This window comes from Camelus ferus, chromosome 3 (assembly GCF_009834535.1).
Source record: "Camelus ferus isolate YT-003-E chromosome 3, BCGSAC_Cfer_1.0, whole genome shotgun sequence".
Classification (NCBI taxonomy): domain Eukaryota; kingdom Metazoa; phylum Chordata; class Mammalia; order Artiodactyla; family Camelidae; genus Camelus; species Camelus ferus.
The window spans coordinates 8570898-8586561 of NC_045698.1; the positions used below are offsets into that span (position 1 = coordinate 8570898).

General features: G+C 38.3%; 1 protein-coding gene across 2 annotated transcripts in view; it reads right to left on the reverse strand.

Moving 5' to 3' along the window:
- The window catches only part of CTNND2 (catenin delta 2), an 886845-nt gene that overhangs the window by 812929 nt on the left and 58252 nt on the right, over nt 1–15664 (reverse strand). The window lies entirely within an intron of this gene.

Sequence of the window (15664 nt, forward strand, 5' to 3'; positions counted from 1 at the left end):
TTTTTGTTTTTTAAATTCTGTGAAAACCATACTCTGGTTAAGAGGTCATTTTAGAAGCAGGTTCAGATCCCTTCGGGCCTTTTATAACTACAAGCCTCGAAACGATCCTGAGGCTGACATGACATGGCCCCTATCTTATCCTTCCAGCTTCTTATTTCACATTCTTCCCAAGAGCAGACACTACAGACTCTTCCTGGCATTTCTTTCTTTCCTAGACCATTTTTCAGTGGTCATGGTTTCTGCTTTGAATTGACTTGATCAGCACACTGTGACAAAATGTGGGGCAGTGGGAGGTCAGTATCCCAGGTTGAAGCTAACCCAGGCACGTCATTCCACTGACCTGAGAGACTAACTCAGATGTACGCAAAATCTAAGATGGAAAATAAGAACAGAAAAAGCTTCTTTTGGTGATAAAGAAGAAGGTTCCTTTCTCTGGCTGATGTATTTGGAAATGTGACGCAAAGAAGTGTTGTAGCCTTTGTTGTGTGAAAATGAAATACACCCTGGAATCAAGCTGCTTCTTTGGAGAGGACTAAGTGAAGGCAATAATGTAGACACATTATGGAGCCCTGATCAAACCATGCCTGAAGTTCACATACCAGCAGGCTTTTCAGATATGTCAAGCAATAAATCCCTATGCTTATTCAATTTTTTTTTTGATCTTTATGGGACCAAAGCAACGTGAACTACCACCCTTCTACATACACAAAAATGTAAACACATTCTCAAATATATACCTTCATGAAGCCACATAATTGGGCTTTTTCAGAATCATTTGTATCACATTCTTCCAGAATAAAGTGAAACAGCATTGCTTTGCCTCAGCCAGCCGAACCCTGGAATGTCTTCACAATCTAAAGTGTTCTCTGCTAATTTATAATTTTATTAGCTTGAATAACTCCCACCCTCCATCACTTGTTATAAACGTATATTCACTATTTCTGCTCTTAATTGGGTCTTGTACGAACTGAGATGCACATCCAAATATTTCCCAAGCAGCCAATAGTTTTAGTGATACATATAGTTCATTTTATGTCAGCATCCACTTTCTAAAACAGCTCATAACTGTTTTAGAACAAATATTTTAATAAGCATTTTAACTGAAATGTTAATCAGGCTTTAAAATGAAGCTGTGATTTCCATGCTTTACTAAAAGTCATTGGTGAGCACACTTACTGCCCCAGGCAAATCCTGTAAGAATTTGATTAATTATTTGAGAAGTATAATCTATTACAGCCACCATAAAATTGCTAAAAGAATTATGCTATTGTTGTAATAACTTTTGGAGTTTTTAATTTATGCCTGCTTGTGTACCTAATAATATTTTCATAATCTGTGTATTTTATTTACTGTATAGCTTGATGATTTCCAGCATATGTAATTTTAACATTGATGAAATTCAAATATTTCAAAGTTCAGTTAGGTGGTACCCAAAATATTTTTTTAATTGAGGTACAGTCAGTTACAATGTGTCAATTTCCAGTGTACAGCACAATGTCCCAGTCATGCATACACACACATATATTCGTTTTCATATTCTTTTTCATTAAAGATTACAAGATATTGAATATAGTTCCCTGTGTTTTACAGAAGAAAGATATTTCACATTCTTTTCTCACTAAGTCTTTGTAGTTAGGTTGTATTTTATGCTTACAGAACATCTTAATTTGGACTAGCTTCATTTTATTTTATTTGTTATTTTCATTAAAGGTTATACAAGATATTGAACATAGTTCCCCGTGCTATATGGAAGAAATTTGTTTTTTTTAATCTATTTTTATATATAGTGGCTAACATTTGCAAATCTCAAATTCCCAAATTTATCCCTTCCCACCCCCCTTCCCCCTGGTAACAGTAAGATTGTTTACTATGTCTGCAAGTCTGTTTCTGTTTTGTAGATGAGTTCATTAGTGTCAAATCATGCCAATGCAGACTTTAAAATGAGTTTTAAATGTGTCTATACTTTGAAACAGAACACAGTTTTGTGTACCTGTGGAGAGCAATCCGGAATCTCATACATAAGAGGGAAAACATCTTGATGTTGCAAAACACTGAGTTCCCAGTGGGTACCCATTTAATTAAAAGACTTGGTAGACGAGGGCAGTTCACGTCCACGTGGGTGGGATATCACTGACGGATGTATTAACACTGTAGTGGGCGGCTAATTTAAACAGCTCTGTGACAGAAAGGCAGATCTGTCTAAAAGGAACCTCAAAGTGTGAAAGCAACAGTGACAGCACATGGGCTGATGGGACGGAGGGCTGCACAAGGCATGTGAAAAACCAAGTGGATGGCATGTGGCCAGGGGAAAAAAGAAAGCCATACAGCAAATGATGAGCTCCTGTCGGTGAGGGCTAAGTTACCCTGAATTGTATCCAAGCTGCCGTTTTAATGGGCAAATGTCAAGGATCTTGCCAGCAATTCCCAGGTCTCAGTCTGAAAAGGACTCTGCAATGTCACTCAAATATAGAGCACTTCCCCCCTTGATCAAAATAAAATGAAACATCGAATAAAAGCATAGCAGAAATAACAAACTTAGTGTTACAATACTTACAGTGTTACAACACAGTGGAGGTTACAATACAGATTTATGGTTAAGATTTCTTAATGAGGTAAGTGAGCTGGTGTGTCCATTATTATGATGAAATGGAGCTAAGCTACAACTGACCAGAGCAGATTTAATAGATTTATATTATAAAAGGTAAACACTTTTCAAAGAATTTATCTTTAAGCTCTTCTCTCATTCTGCAGGAGTCTCATTAATGAGAGTTTTATGGATACTAGGATCTTACCTGCTAAAGGAATTATATCTACAAATTATATCTAAAACCCAAATCCCTACAAAATGCAGGTTCATTAAAAGAGGACAGGTATCACTAGGGAGTGATGTACAGCCAAATATAGAAATAGCACGAAGATAGCCATGAATGAAATGAAAATGAAAACAAAGAAATTGAAATTATTTCAAAACCATAGAAAACTGTGAAGTTTCTGTACCAATGAATTAAAATTAAAGTTAACATTAAATGTTAATTAAAACCAACATTCAAGTAGAACTTTTACCTGTATTATTTTACTTTCATACTGAACTTGGAAGAAGTTGTACCACCAAGGTGCCTCCCTTCATAGTTAAACAATAGTAAAGGCTTAAATGAGAGATGTCACTTGACAAATTGTTTCAAGCGACTGACAGCTACTGATCACTTTTATAAAACCCTTATGAGACTCTGAGTTATCCTGATTACAGAGCAGTTAGTTGCACTTTGTGCTGTGTAACAAACATTGCCTGGATTCCGATGCCCAATTTTTTAAATCTAATTATGTTTAAATGGTAAATACCTTACATGTAAGCCAGTGGTCATTTGCGATCAATTCGATCATTCCAGTAATAGGGCTTGTGCCAGCCATTTCTTAGTCTAACAGGATAAGGAGTGGAACCCTTCCTGGTGCCCGGCATTTCAGCAGAAGCCCAAAGCAGGTTCTCACTCTATGAGTGAGAACAGCTGAGATGAACTGCAGTCAATTTCTTTCTTGCTAAGAGGTGGGGAGTCTGGTCCTAACTTCAGGAGAACAGAGAGGAAGGCTCTACCTCCGCCCCTCATGCCACTGGTGGAGTCTCCAAGATACCCAGTGAGATGTAACAGAATGCCTGTGAGGAGAGGAGACGGCTTCCCCTCATTCTGGTGGATTCAGGGTTCTGTAGCTGTCAGGCAGCAGCAACTATTAAGTTTCCAACTATTAAGTTTTCCTCTCCACTTGGGTCTTCCTGAAGACATACGGAGGAATGGGGAGAAAATGACGCGAGGAATTCAAAAAGGTTTTCCTTGTTTCTTGTGGACTTTTGTTATACCGGCTACAGTTTTTATTACAAAGCAATAAATACACTTTAGAACAATTTTACTACAAAAATGACAAAGTAACAAAAGAAAGGACACAAATGAACTTCTTTACAAAACACAGACTCACAGACAGAAAACAAACATGAGGGGGGAGGGTATAGCTCAAGTGGTAGAACGCATGCTTAGTACGTGTGGGGTCCTGGGTTCAATCCCTGGTACCTTCTCTAAGAACAAATAAATAAAGTACTTACCTCCTCCCCACCAAAAAAAACCCAAACCTTAAAAAAAAACAAACAAAAATAAACATGGTTACCAGTGGGGAATGGGGGTGGGAAGGGGTAAACATGGAGTTTGGGATTTGCAGATACTAACTGCTACATAAAAAAACAGATCAACAAGGTCCTACTGTACAGCACAAGGAACTATACTCAATGCCTTGTAATGGCCTATGATGAAAAAGAATATGAAAAGGAACATACATATATGTATAAATGAATCACTGTGCTGTACGCAAAAAATTAACACATTGTAAATCAACTACACTTCAATTGAAAAAAATGACAAAGTAAGACAAATACTAGAGTGGAGTCTCAGATGACCACTCACACATGCCAACATAAATAAAAAAAAAAAAAAATCTCCCATTTCTCCGTAACAATTTTGATTTTTCTGAGCCTAATCCACCAGTTGGTGGAAAATTAAATTTCACCGCAGTGAGGTGATTCAGGCAAGACTAAATAATTTAAACTATCTAATGCGGGCTTTACCTGTACGTCTGGGATCAACACCCATGATTTCAGAGTCTGGCCTTCCCCTTTCTTTTCTTCGATGGTGCCCAATGGGAATGTGAGCGCATGGCCGGGGGATGGCCTCTGAGAACTCCGGATGCCCTCTGTTCTGGGCTGTTGGCCACCCGGGGAGTGGAGGGGTTCTCTGTCGGCCTCTGCTACAAGTGCTGGGGCTGGGAAAATGCCCCAGTCTGCTCTCATGCTCTGGGCTGGGCAGGGTCAAGTGTGCGTCCCCTGACTCAGGTGGGCCAACAGGTGCTCTCAGTCCTTTTGAGGTTTGGATGAATCCAGGCCAAAGCAATCTTTGCAGCATCCTTGACTGCATGGTCCCTCTTTCTGACCATGGCAACATCCCTAGCCAACTCTCCAGGAGGAGCCTCAGCAGACTCCTGGGCCCTGTCCTGGCAGCTGGTGACCTTGTCCCTGATAAGAGGACTTCAGGGGGACACAGGAGAGCTAGACAAACCTGCACTCTGAAAAAGCCCTGAAATTTACTTTGATGAGTCTGCTTTTACTCGGTAGCATGCAAAGTGAACTCTTCTCTGATTGCTAAATGAAGAGCCCTCAACAGCCCGTAGCTTTTGGCTTTCTTCTACATTTATCTAGCATGTCTCCTTCTTTTTTAGAACTTCTGTTTGGAAGAGGGGTGACAGGACCACATGTCTGACTACCTGCTTCCCCTGCTTTTGCCTCGTTCCTTCCTAACACTCACATCTGATCAGGACTCAGAAGTGAACCGTATAGTCTAACTTGTCAATTCTGGTTATTGATATGGTAAATGGGATTAAGGAAATATGGACAATCCTTCTGTGTGCATACATCACAAGGCATTCATGACAGCCATGTTAAAAAGTTAATGTGGGGCGGGGGAGGGGGGTAAAAGCTTAGTGGTAGATCAAGTCTTAGCATACACAAGGTCCCTGAGTTCAATCCGCGGTACTTCCATCAGTCAATCAATAAATAAACCTAATTACCTCCTCCACAACCCCACCCCTCAAAAAAGTTAGAGTCAAACTGTGATTCAAGTTGCCTCTCCACACTAGGCAACATCTGTCTCCTTCCCCAGACGATAAATCTTAAGGCCCAAATGCAGAATGGAAACGGTGCAATAAACAAGTCTGCATGTAAAAATTTAAATGCATTACTTCAATATTTGCAAAATATTATCCATACTACATTAGTTTCTACTCCAAATCTAATCACACAGCCTGTATTCACATAACTCTATGGTAAATTAATATAATGACAACAGTACCAATTCTCAAACTAAGATATGCTCATAAAAAGTTTTACATATTCAAGTGAAATTCTTTTGGCCATTTATCCTACATACAAGATTTAATTTCTCGCAATTTACAGAATTCCTCCAACTCAGACTTTTTCTAGATGGTCTGGAAATTAATGTGTTACTTTGAAATAAGGTCTTCTGTCAACGGGGCACTCACTAAGATAGTTGCTCTATTTCTATTACATAGTTGAGCAAATTTCCTCGAAACTTCCAGGCATTCCATGAAGTGGGTTTTAAAGGACGCTCTCTGTCTCTACATTTGCAGTAAATGCCAGGTTTGGTTCATGCCACAGGCTAATTGGCAGTAGTCTGACAGCCCCAGGATTCTCACAGTAACAGGAATTATCCTCAAAGGTAAATTAAGCTTGCTGAGGGATTTAGAATTTATAAATTAACCACCATTTATTAGTCAAACTACTAATGTCCACAGTATTCACTAACAATGTCTCCCCACATACTATAAAAATAAAATCTCCATTTATAACTTTAATTCATATGATTTTTTTTGTAGATAATATAACTTTGACCAGTGTTCAAACTACTTTCTCTGTTTTTTCACACTGATTGTTTTTTAACATATATCACATACAATCTAAGGTTGAAAATTCATCTGTCAGAACTTAGGGAATGGAACACTTGAGTTTACTCAAGCCATTTTATGTAAGGTTTACCTAAGAAAGAATCATAAAGAAATACTGAGCTCTGATTCATGGTCTGCAGCATCAAACCCTAGTTGGCAAGGATTTAACTATATAGTGAATATAGTGCACTTAAGGTCCACAACTTACTTTTGTATTGCAAATTGATTTATTACTTTCCTTTGTCTCCATTCAGGGTAACGAATTTTAGGGAAGATGATTATGTCTAAGGTAAAGTTTCTCTTGTTCTATATATGCCTCTTTTTGTGGTAAGAACACTTTAACTCTGCTCACTTCGTAGATTTCAAGTATACAACACATTACTATTAACTACAGTCACCACACTGTGCTATACGTTGTCTCTCCCGAAGCTCACCTTCTTACTGAAAGTCAGTTCTCTCTGACCAGAAGCCACTGATTGATTGCTTCCTCCCTCCAGCTTCTAGAAACCACCATTCTACTCTCGTCTACGAGTTCAATTTTTTTGGATTCCGTATACAAGTGAGATCACGCCCTATTTGTGTCTAGCTCCTTTCACTCAGCATAGTGTCCTCTAGTTGTCACAAATGGCAGGATTTCCTTATTTCCTCTGTGTTTGCATATCTTTGTGTGTGTGTGTGTGTGTGTGTGTATCACACTTTCTTTATCCATCCATTTGTTGATGGACATTTAGGTTGTTTCCATATCTTGGCTGTCATGAAAAATGTTTCAGTGAACATGGGACTGAAGCTATCTCTTCAAGGTATGGATTTCATTTATTTCCTTTACCCATAATACCCAGAGAAGCGGCATTTCTGGATCATACAGCAGTGCTGTCTTTGGTGTTTTGAGGAAACTCCATATTGTTTTCCACAGTGGCTGCACCAATTCACAGTTACACCAACAGTATGCAATGGTTCCCTTTTCTCCACATCAACACTCGCTATTTTTTGACTTTTTAAAAAGAGCCATCTTAACAGACATGAGGCTATATCTCCTTGTAGGTTGATATACTTCTTCGGATAATGAGTGACATGAGCATCTTTCCATGTATCTGTTGGCCATTTTTATATCCTCTATGCAAAACTGTCTATTCAAGCCCTTTGCCCATTTTTAAAATTAGGTCTTTTTTTTTTTAATATTGGATTGTCTAAGTTCCTTATATATTTTGGCTATTAGCCCCCTATCATGGTTTGCAATATGGTTTGATACATGGTTTGCAAATATTTTCTTCCATTCTATGGATTGCCTTTTCATTCTGGTGTTCCCTTTGCAGTGCAGAAGCTTTTCAGTTTGATGTGGTCCCACTTGTTTATTTTTGCTTTTGTGGCCTGAGCTTTTTGTGCCACACTCAAAAAGTTATTACCAAGACCAATGTCAAAGAGCATTTTCCCTGTTTTCTTTTAGGAGTTTTATGGTTTCAGGTCTTAAATTGAAGGCTATAACCCATTCTGAGTTGATCTTTGTGAATGGTGTAAGATAGGGTCTAATTTCATTCTTTTGCATTTGGCTGTCCAGTTTTTCCAACACTATTTATTGAAGAGACTGCCCTTTCCCCACTGTGTATTCTTGGTGTCTTAGTCAAAGATTAGTTGACTTTATGTGCATTAATTTATTTCTGGGCCCTCTACTCTGTTCCAGTTATCTGTCGGTTCTCTTTTAATGTCTGTACCATACCGGTTTGATTACTAAAGCTTTACAATATAGTTTGAAAATCAGGCAGTGTGGTGCTTCCTTCTTTTTTCTTTTTCCTCCATATTGCTTTGGCTGTTTGAAGTCTTTTGTGGTTTTATACACATTTCAGGGGGTTTTTTTGCCTGTGAAAAATGCCATTGGTATTTTGATAGGGATTGAATCAAATCTGCCAATCATGTCAGCGAGCATGGACATCTTAACAATATTAAATTTGGATATATGAACACAGTAATTGATCTGTGGAAACTTCTCAGTAAGACGTGGCTCCTCTGTAGTCTATAGTTCAGTAACTAATTAATACTTTATTATTTTAATTCTATTTCACTTAAATACAACTTTAAATAATCACACCAGCAGAAGTGTCCCAAAATAAACAAACAGCTTCAGTTTACTAAAGGTGAGTTAACAGGTTTTCACTAATAGTATTCCACATTCTTTAAGTAATGGCATGCATAATACTGACAAAGCCCACTTATGTAGCCATCAATGTGTACCAGTACTATAGTAAGTGCCTTATTTTTATTATCTTATGTTAAACTGTAAAAACTATCAAATAGGATGGCATTATTATCTCCATTTGAAAAAGAAGAAATGAGTCTTAGAGATACGTAGAAAATGGCAAAAAAAGAATTTGAATAAAATAATATCTTGACTTTATGTTACACCTCTTCCATTAAGTTCCTAACTACTGTCTTGGTTTGTATTTCCAGCATTATGTTTTGGAGTGTTGTCATAAATGATGGTACAATTTGAATTCAGAAAAAAATTGGTTGAGAAGAAATTTTGGTGACATGGTAAACAAAAAAGGAACAGTGTTTATGAGTTTCAAACTCTCCAAAGCAACTGAATACTAGGATAAAGAATTTCAGTTACTCTAACCAAAGATTCAAATACCTGGTTTGTGTAACAAGTGATTATTTCAGTATGGTAGGAAGTCTGTAAGAGGGACCTCAGTGAACCCCACATCTGGTATTAATGGCCTTGTGTGATTCCTTCCCCATGAATAACTTCCCTCTAACCAATAACAGGCAATGGTGATGGGATGTCATTAGGTTAAATAGATTAGGTAAAGAGTGTGACTTCATATTGCCAGTAGAGTCTTTTTTGCTTCTTGGCTCTCATGCTGCAATGAAGCCAGATGCCACACTGGAGACATCAATATGGCAAGGAACCGAGGGAAGTCTCTGGTGAAAAGCCACTGAGGATATGAAGACCTCACTCTGACAACCCGCAAGGAACTCAAGGCTACTAACTACTAAGGGAGCCTGGAATTGGACCCTTTTCCAAGCAAACCTTCAGATGAGACTGTACATCTTGTTTCAGGGCTTGTGAGAGACTATGAAACAGGACCCATCTGAGGGCATTTCTTAACCACAGAAGCCATACAACGATGAACGTATATTGTCTTAAGCTGTTTTGTTTGCAGGGTTTTTTTTGTTAGAAAACAATAGATAATGATACATTTAATATGGCTGTTTTAAAGTGATTCAATTATTCTAACCACTGATCATTTATATTTGGTTCTACTTTCCTTGAATCCATATTCTGAGCCTAATTTTAATGCCTGTGTCAACAATTTAAATATATACTGAACTGAATGAATAGGAAGTATGTTCAGAAGTAAAACACTGATTAAAATGAGAGGAATTAAAGAGATACACATGGTGAAGATTTCAAAGTTTGACGTTACTGCCCTCTAAGAAGATGAAGAAAAGATCAAGTTAAGGAAAACCACTAATGATGTATGCAGTTTTTCTCAATTACTGTGTTTTTGAGTTTGGGCTGGCTGCACTGAGTTGGTTATTATAGTCTATCAGGAATGTTACTGACTCGATTTCGTTCTCAAATATTTTCAAAGAAAATATCTCAATATTTTTTAGCTTGATGCAAAAAGCATTGCTGTCACAGTTACAGAAGCACACCAGCGGCCTGCCCAAATCATTTATCACAGAGGACATTTTCATATCTGAAGATAATGACGATGAAGGTGTAAATACGAGTCATCATAAAACCACTGAGTTTTTTAGCCGTTATGCAGTTCATTTTCATTAACCACCTTGATGTTAAGTATCTTCTTTACATGATAAAAATTTTGTAAGGTAAAACAATGCTCTCATATTAGTGATTAATTGGGAGAAAGGTGTTATTCATGATGATGTAAAAGGTTTCTAGGCTATTAAGTACCACTTTAGTGCCTATTATACAGTTTTACTTTAAAAATTAAATCTTCATTAGGAATTGTGAATGGCATCCAGGGAAATGTTTGTGTGACAAGTATAATACACAATACGAGGCACTTTTAATCACCAAACTCCAAAGACTAGATTGCAATGCTCTGTCACCAGCTTCCTTACCACAGATCCTTTACCACAGATCCTTTATTTGTACGGATACACACGTGAGCATAAAGTTCAACAATCTAAGAAGAGCAAAGATAATTTCTCTCTCTCTCTCTCAAGCACTCCGCAAAAAACCACCAACAGCAAAATAACAAAGCATTACTGGTAATTTAAATAAATTTGGAAATCGTCAAAAAGAAAGCAGCCATCAAGCATTCCTGTTTCAACCTGCGTACCTGACAGAAACAAGCTAAATGTATCGAGTCCTCTACTTGACACATTTACAGAGGCATTAGTGAGTTTTGTGTCTGTACTGTTTGATTATTTGCTTGTTTAGTTAATTGATGATTTGTAACTGTGATTGCTGAGTATAAGAAATAGGACTGAATAAATCGATTTCAATAATTCTTAAAATGATAGAAATTTTCTAAAGGTTGATTATGTTGATAGGGAAATACATGAAAGTATTTAAAGCTACTGCATTAGAGAAGTACAAAATGCGCCAGGTTAGCTTGGTGGAGGGTTTAGAATAGGTATGGAAGAGAACAAAGGTGCATCACTTCAAGGAAGAGATTACACTGCTCTGACAGACAGGGAAGTAGGGATGCTGTGGTGATCAATGCCATTTCACTGGAAGTTTTTACTACCTTTCAAAATACGTATAATGTCACAATTTATATATGTATGTATATGTGTGTGTGTGTGTATATATATATATATAGGAATTTTAGAAAATATTTGTAAATACTGATTAAATTTTTTAGATTAAAAAGATATTAGACTTTATTACCAGGTCCCTCATAATCTATCCATACTTGAAAAGAAGTGAGTTAAATATCGTTTCTGCCAATGAGAAGTCATTTCATAAACGTCCGTAGTACACAGTTAAAAATTCAACTAACAGGCATAAAACACAGCCCTCATCCCCAGACACTTCTCATGTAGGAAGAAAAGCATTGAAGGAAGGTCAGCAAATGCATTCACTCCAGTCCTGACGGAGGAGGCACGAAGGGGGGAGCAGAAGCGCAAGCGTCCATCGCCAGGGGCGAGGAGGTAGCCTCCATCCTACCTCCACAGGAAGAAAAAGCGCTTGACCAAATTCAACATCCTAATAAAAACTCTCTGCAACCTAAGTAAGAGTACAAGGGAACAATCCCAACCTGGAAAAGAGCTAGGAAAAAACTAACACCTAAAAAATAACAAAAAACTTAACGATTTCCCCTAAGAACGAATGTGCAGTAAGAATGTATACTCTTGTCACCTTTATTTAACATTGTACTAGAGATTCCAGCCAGTAAAATGAAAGTAAGTGAATAAAAGATACATCGTCTGTTAAGATAGAAATGAAACAGTAACTATTCACAGACTACATAATTGGTTATGTACTGATTCCCAAAGAATCTACATAAAGGTTACTAAAACTAACAAGCTCCCTTAACAAGACTGCAGGACACAGATCAACATGGAAAATTAATTTTTTTATGTATGTACTTGCAAGGAACAATTGGAAACTGAAATAAAACAATTCTATTTAGAGTATCAAGATATGTAGAGATAAATGTCATAAAATAACAAGATTTATGCAGTAAAAATAAGGAAAGGAATTTACTTCATGGGTTGGGACACTCAATATTATTACTAAGATGTCTCCAAATTATATTTAAATTTGATGAAATCCTAATCAAAATTTCAGCAGTCCATTTCTGTAAACATTGACAGGTTGATAGAAAATTTTGCATTTAGAGAAAAACCAAGAAAAAAAATTGAAAAAGAAGAATAAATTTAGAAGACTTATATCACCTCATTCAAGATGTAACATGAAGCCAGAGTGTCCAGGCAGTGTCTTGTTGACAGAAAAACAGACATACAGAATGAAGGAATAGAATAGATTTCAGAAATATGCCCCCTCACAGGGGAGTCAATTGGTTTTTGACAAATGTACCAACATAATTTCACCAGAGATGGGAAAGTCTTCTCAACAACTGATCCTGTAATCGGACATATTTTTGGATATATACATAAAAAGGACCTAATACCACAGATTAAAAAATCAACATAAAAAGATCATAGACCTAATGTAAAACTTAATGTGTAAAAATCCTCAGAGAAAGCATTTAGAGTTAGACAAAGACTTTATGTGTATGATACAAAAGTTAGGAATCATCAAAGAGAAAAATTACAAAACAGAACTTCATTAAGATCTAAAACTTCTGCTCTTTGAAATAAAGTAGACCCCCGAACAATGTAGGGGTGAATCCACATACAATTTTTTTTAATTGAAGCACAGTCAGTTACAATGTGTCAGTTTCTGGTGTACAGCACACTGTCCCAGTCATGCATACACACATGTACAGTTTATAAAGGGCCCTCCATATCGATGGTTCCTCCACAGCCACAGTTCTTCTGCATCCGCGGATTGAACCCACTATGGACTGTGGTACTATAGTATTTACACTTGACCGCAGAAGCAACACAGAGGGCAAAAAAGGACATTTAAAATGCTCAACATTAGTGGCTATTAAGGAAATGCAAAGTAAACCCAGAATGAAATCCCACTACCCATCTACTAAAATGGACAAAATAGAAATATATTGAAACCACAGAGTGCTGAGCAGGAACAGGGACGCTTCTGCATGGGTGGTGGGAATGGAAAAGCGCACAGCAATTCGGGGTGAGTCTGATGGGTTTTAAAAAGTGAAAACATACGTGGAAGAATGTGACCCAGCAATCCCACTCCTGGGCATTCTACTTGAGAAATAAAAACCTATGTTTGACATCTGTCAGCAAACGGTTACAGCAACTTTATTCATAGTAACTGATAACTGGAAACAGTGGAAATGCCCATTACTGGCGAATGGATAAACAAACAGAGACACAGCCATACAGAATACTACGTAATTTTTTATTGCAGTGTTGATGTAAGTTACAACATCGTACAAGTCAAATACATGGCGATGAGAGAAGAAGCCAGACCGAAAAGGCTACACACGGCATGAATCTTGTATGTGATGTCCTGAAAAAGGCTAAACTCCAAGGACAGAAATCAGATGGGGTTGCCAAGCGTTGAAGACAGAAAGAGGGGATGACCCCAGCGGGGCAAGACAGGGCTTGGTGGAATGAGGGAACTGTTCCGTATTTTACTCTGGGTGGTGGTTATAAAACTGTACACACCTGTCAGAAGTCATTGGATTTAAATCTAAAACTTTGAGTTTTATTATATGTACATCCTGAAGCATACTTGAAGTTTTAAAAATATGAATCACATGACAGAGCTCTGAAGGACCAACGCCAGGACAAATTCAACACGTGTGGGCGAGGCAGGTGGCGCTGGGGGAGGGAGGGAGCGGCGTGCTCTGGGAGCAGCTAGGCAATGGCTAGAGGTAAAAATCAAAGAAAAAGGAGACTTTGCGGCATAAAATGCAAGCGCACACCCAGTGACAAAGAGCTAACCCTCTCAGCACCTGCACCATCAAAATGCTTCCGGAAGTGCTGCGTAAACCTCGTCATTTGAAAATAAATGCTTTACAGACGAATCATGATCGCTTCCTCTGCTTCTCTCTCCCGCTCCTCCCGTGGTTACCTTCATCTGCAACACCCGCACCAATGGCAGCTGCAGACTTTTCCTCTGCCTTCTAACTTTGCTTCCCTAGATAGCGTCAGAAGCCAAAACAAGTACTTGTATGGTGTGGACTTTTGAACAGGAGATAAAAGGCGATCTGAGAGCACTCAGTTAAACTGGAACACAGAACACCGGTACCCTGCAAGGCCTTGGGTCGGATGCCACGACAAGTGGCCTTTCATTACATCACGGATACAGTAATAAATTCTGACTCCCACGCCAGAGAAGCCACAACTACAAACACAAGTAGCAAGACTTCCAAATCTCATTTCACAGGCCTCTCAACTTGCCTCCTTTGACAGTAAGATGCCTCATAGGAAACAGGATGACAAAACTTAAATGAGTGGATGAGGAAAGAAAGAGAACAGAAGAACTGAAAAATGGTGCTCTACACTGGACTTTAACACAACATTGTAAAATGATTATAAATCAATAAAAATGTTAAAAAAATTTTAAATAAAAAATAAAAAAAAAGAAAGAGAACAGAAGAGTACTGCGTGCCTGCTCTGAACGAGGCTGTCGGCTTACCCATGACTATGTTCTCCAAAGCAGCTGTAATACTGAAGGAGTCTACTCAAGACATGGTATGTGCTAAATTTAATAAGTGGCCATTTAATAATGGAAATGGATGATAATAAAAAGATACCACCACCACCAGAAGATAAATTGATTTACCTGTTTAAGACAATTCCTTTCCAACCAACTGTTCTGACAAGAGTGTCTAACAGGGGCCCATTTAATTAAGTTAAGTTAACTTAATATGTAAGATAGAAACCCGTGATGAATAGCTTGTGTATTTGTAGAAGTAAAATCAAAACCGGCTGCTAGAATTTCTGCAGTGCTTCCTATATGTGCTGTTTTAACCAGCACATGATAAGGAAGGGACGACTAGTCGAGGGCAGGAGGGACTAGTCCCTGTAAGACGTGGCAAGCTGGAATCACAATCCATAGCTGGGGAGTTAGGCCACTGCCCCAGCGGCTGGGTTTGAAGTCACTGCACTGGACCTGCCCGTGTTTTCCAGCTTATTCTATAGTTGGAGTATCTCTGGGGCGCAAACAGATCCTTTGGACAAGAAGTGTGAAGTTTTTGTTTTTGATTGTCCTGACCCAAAGCCTTTTAATTTTCTCCTGAATCTGTTTCTTCAGCTCAAAGACTTGAGAACATGTTCTAGAGTGAGAAAAACATGTACACGATTTCTGGTCATGAATATGCACAAACCGGTTGGTCACTGAAACTTGGGGTGGTATTCTGGAAACAAACCAATACTGGAAAGAGTTAAATGCACACACTTTTGCTCTGATTAATACTTGCAGGCCCTCCACACTTCCCCGTGACCATAGCCAACAGCCTATGACCAGCTGGCACTGCCTTCTGCACAGACCAGGCACCTGCCCTGGGTTCTCCTGGCTCCAGTCCTCACCGTGCTGGGATGTGTTTACACACAGCTTCTGTTCTGAAAACCCCACTTGTGTTCTTTG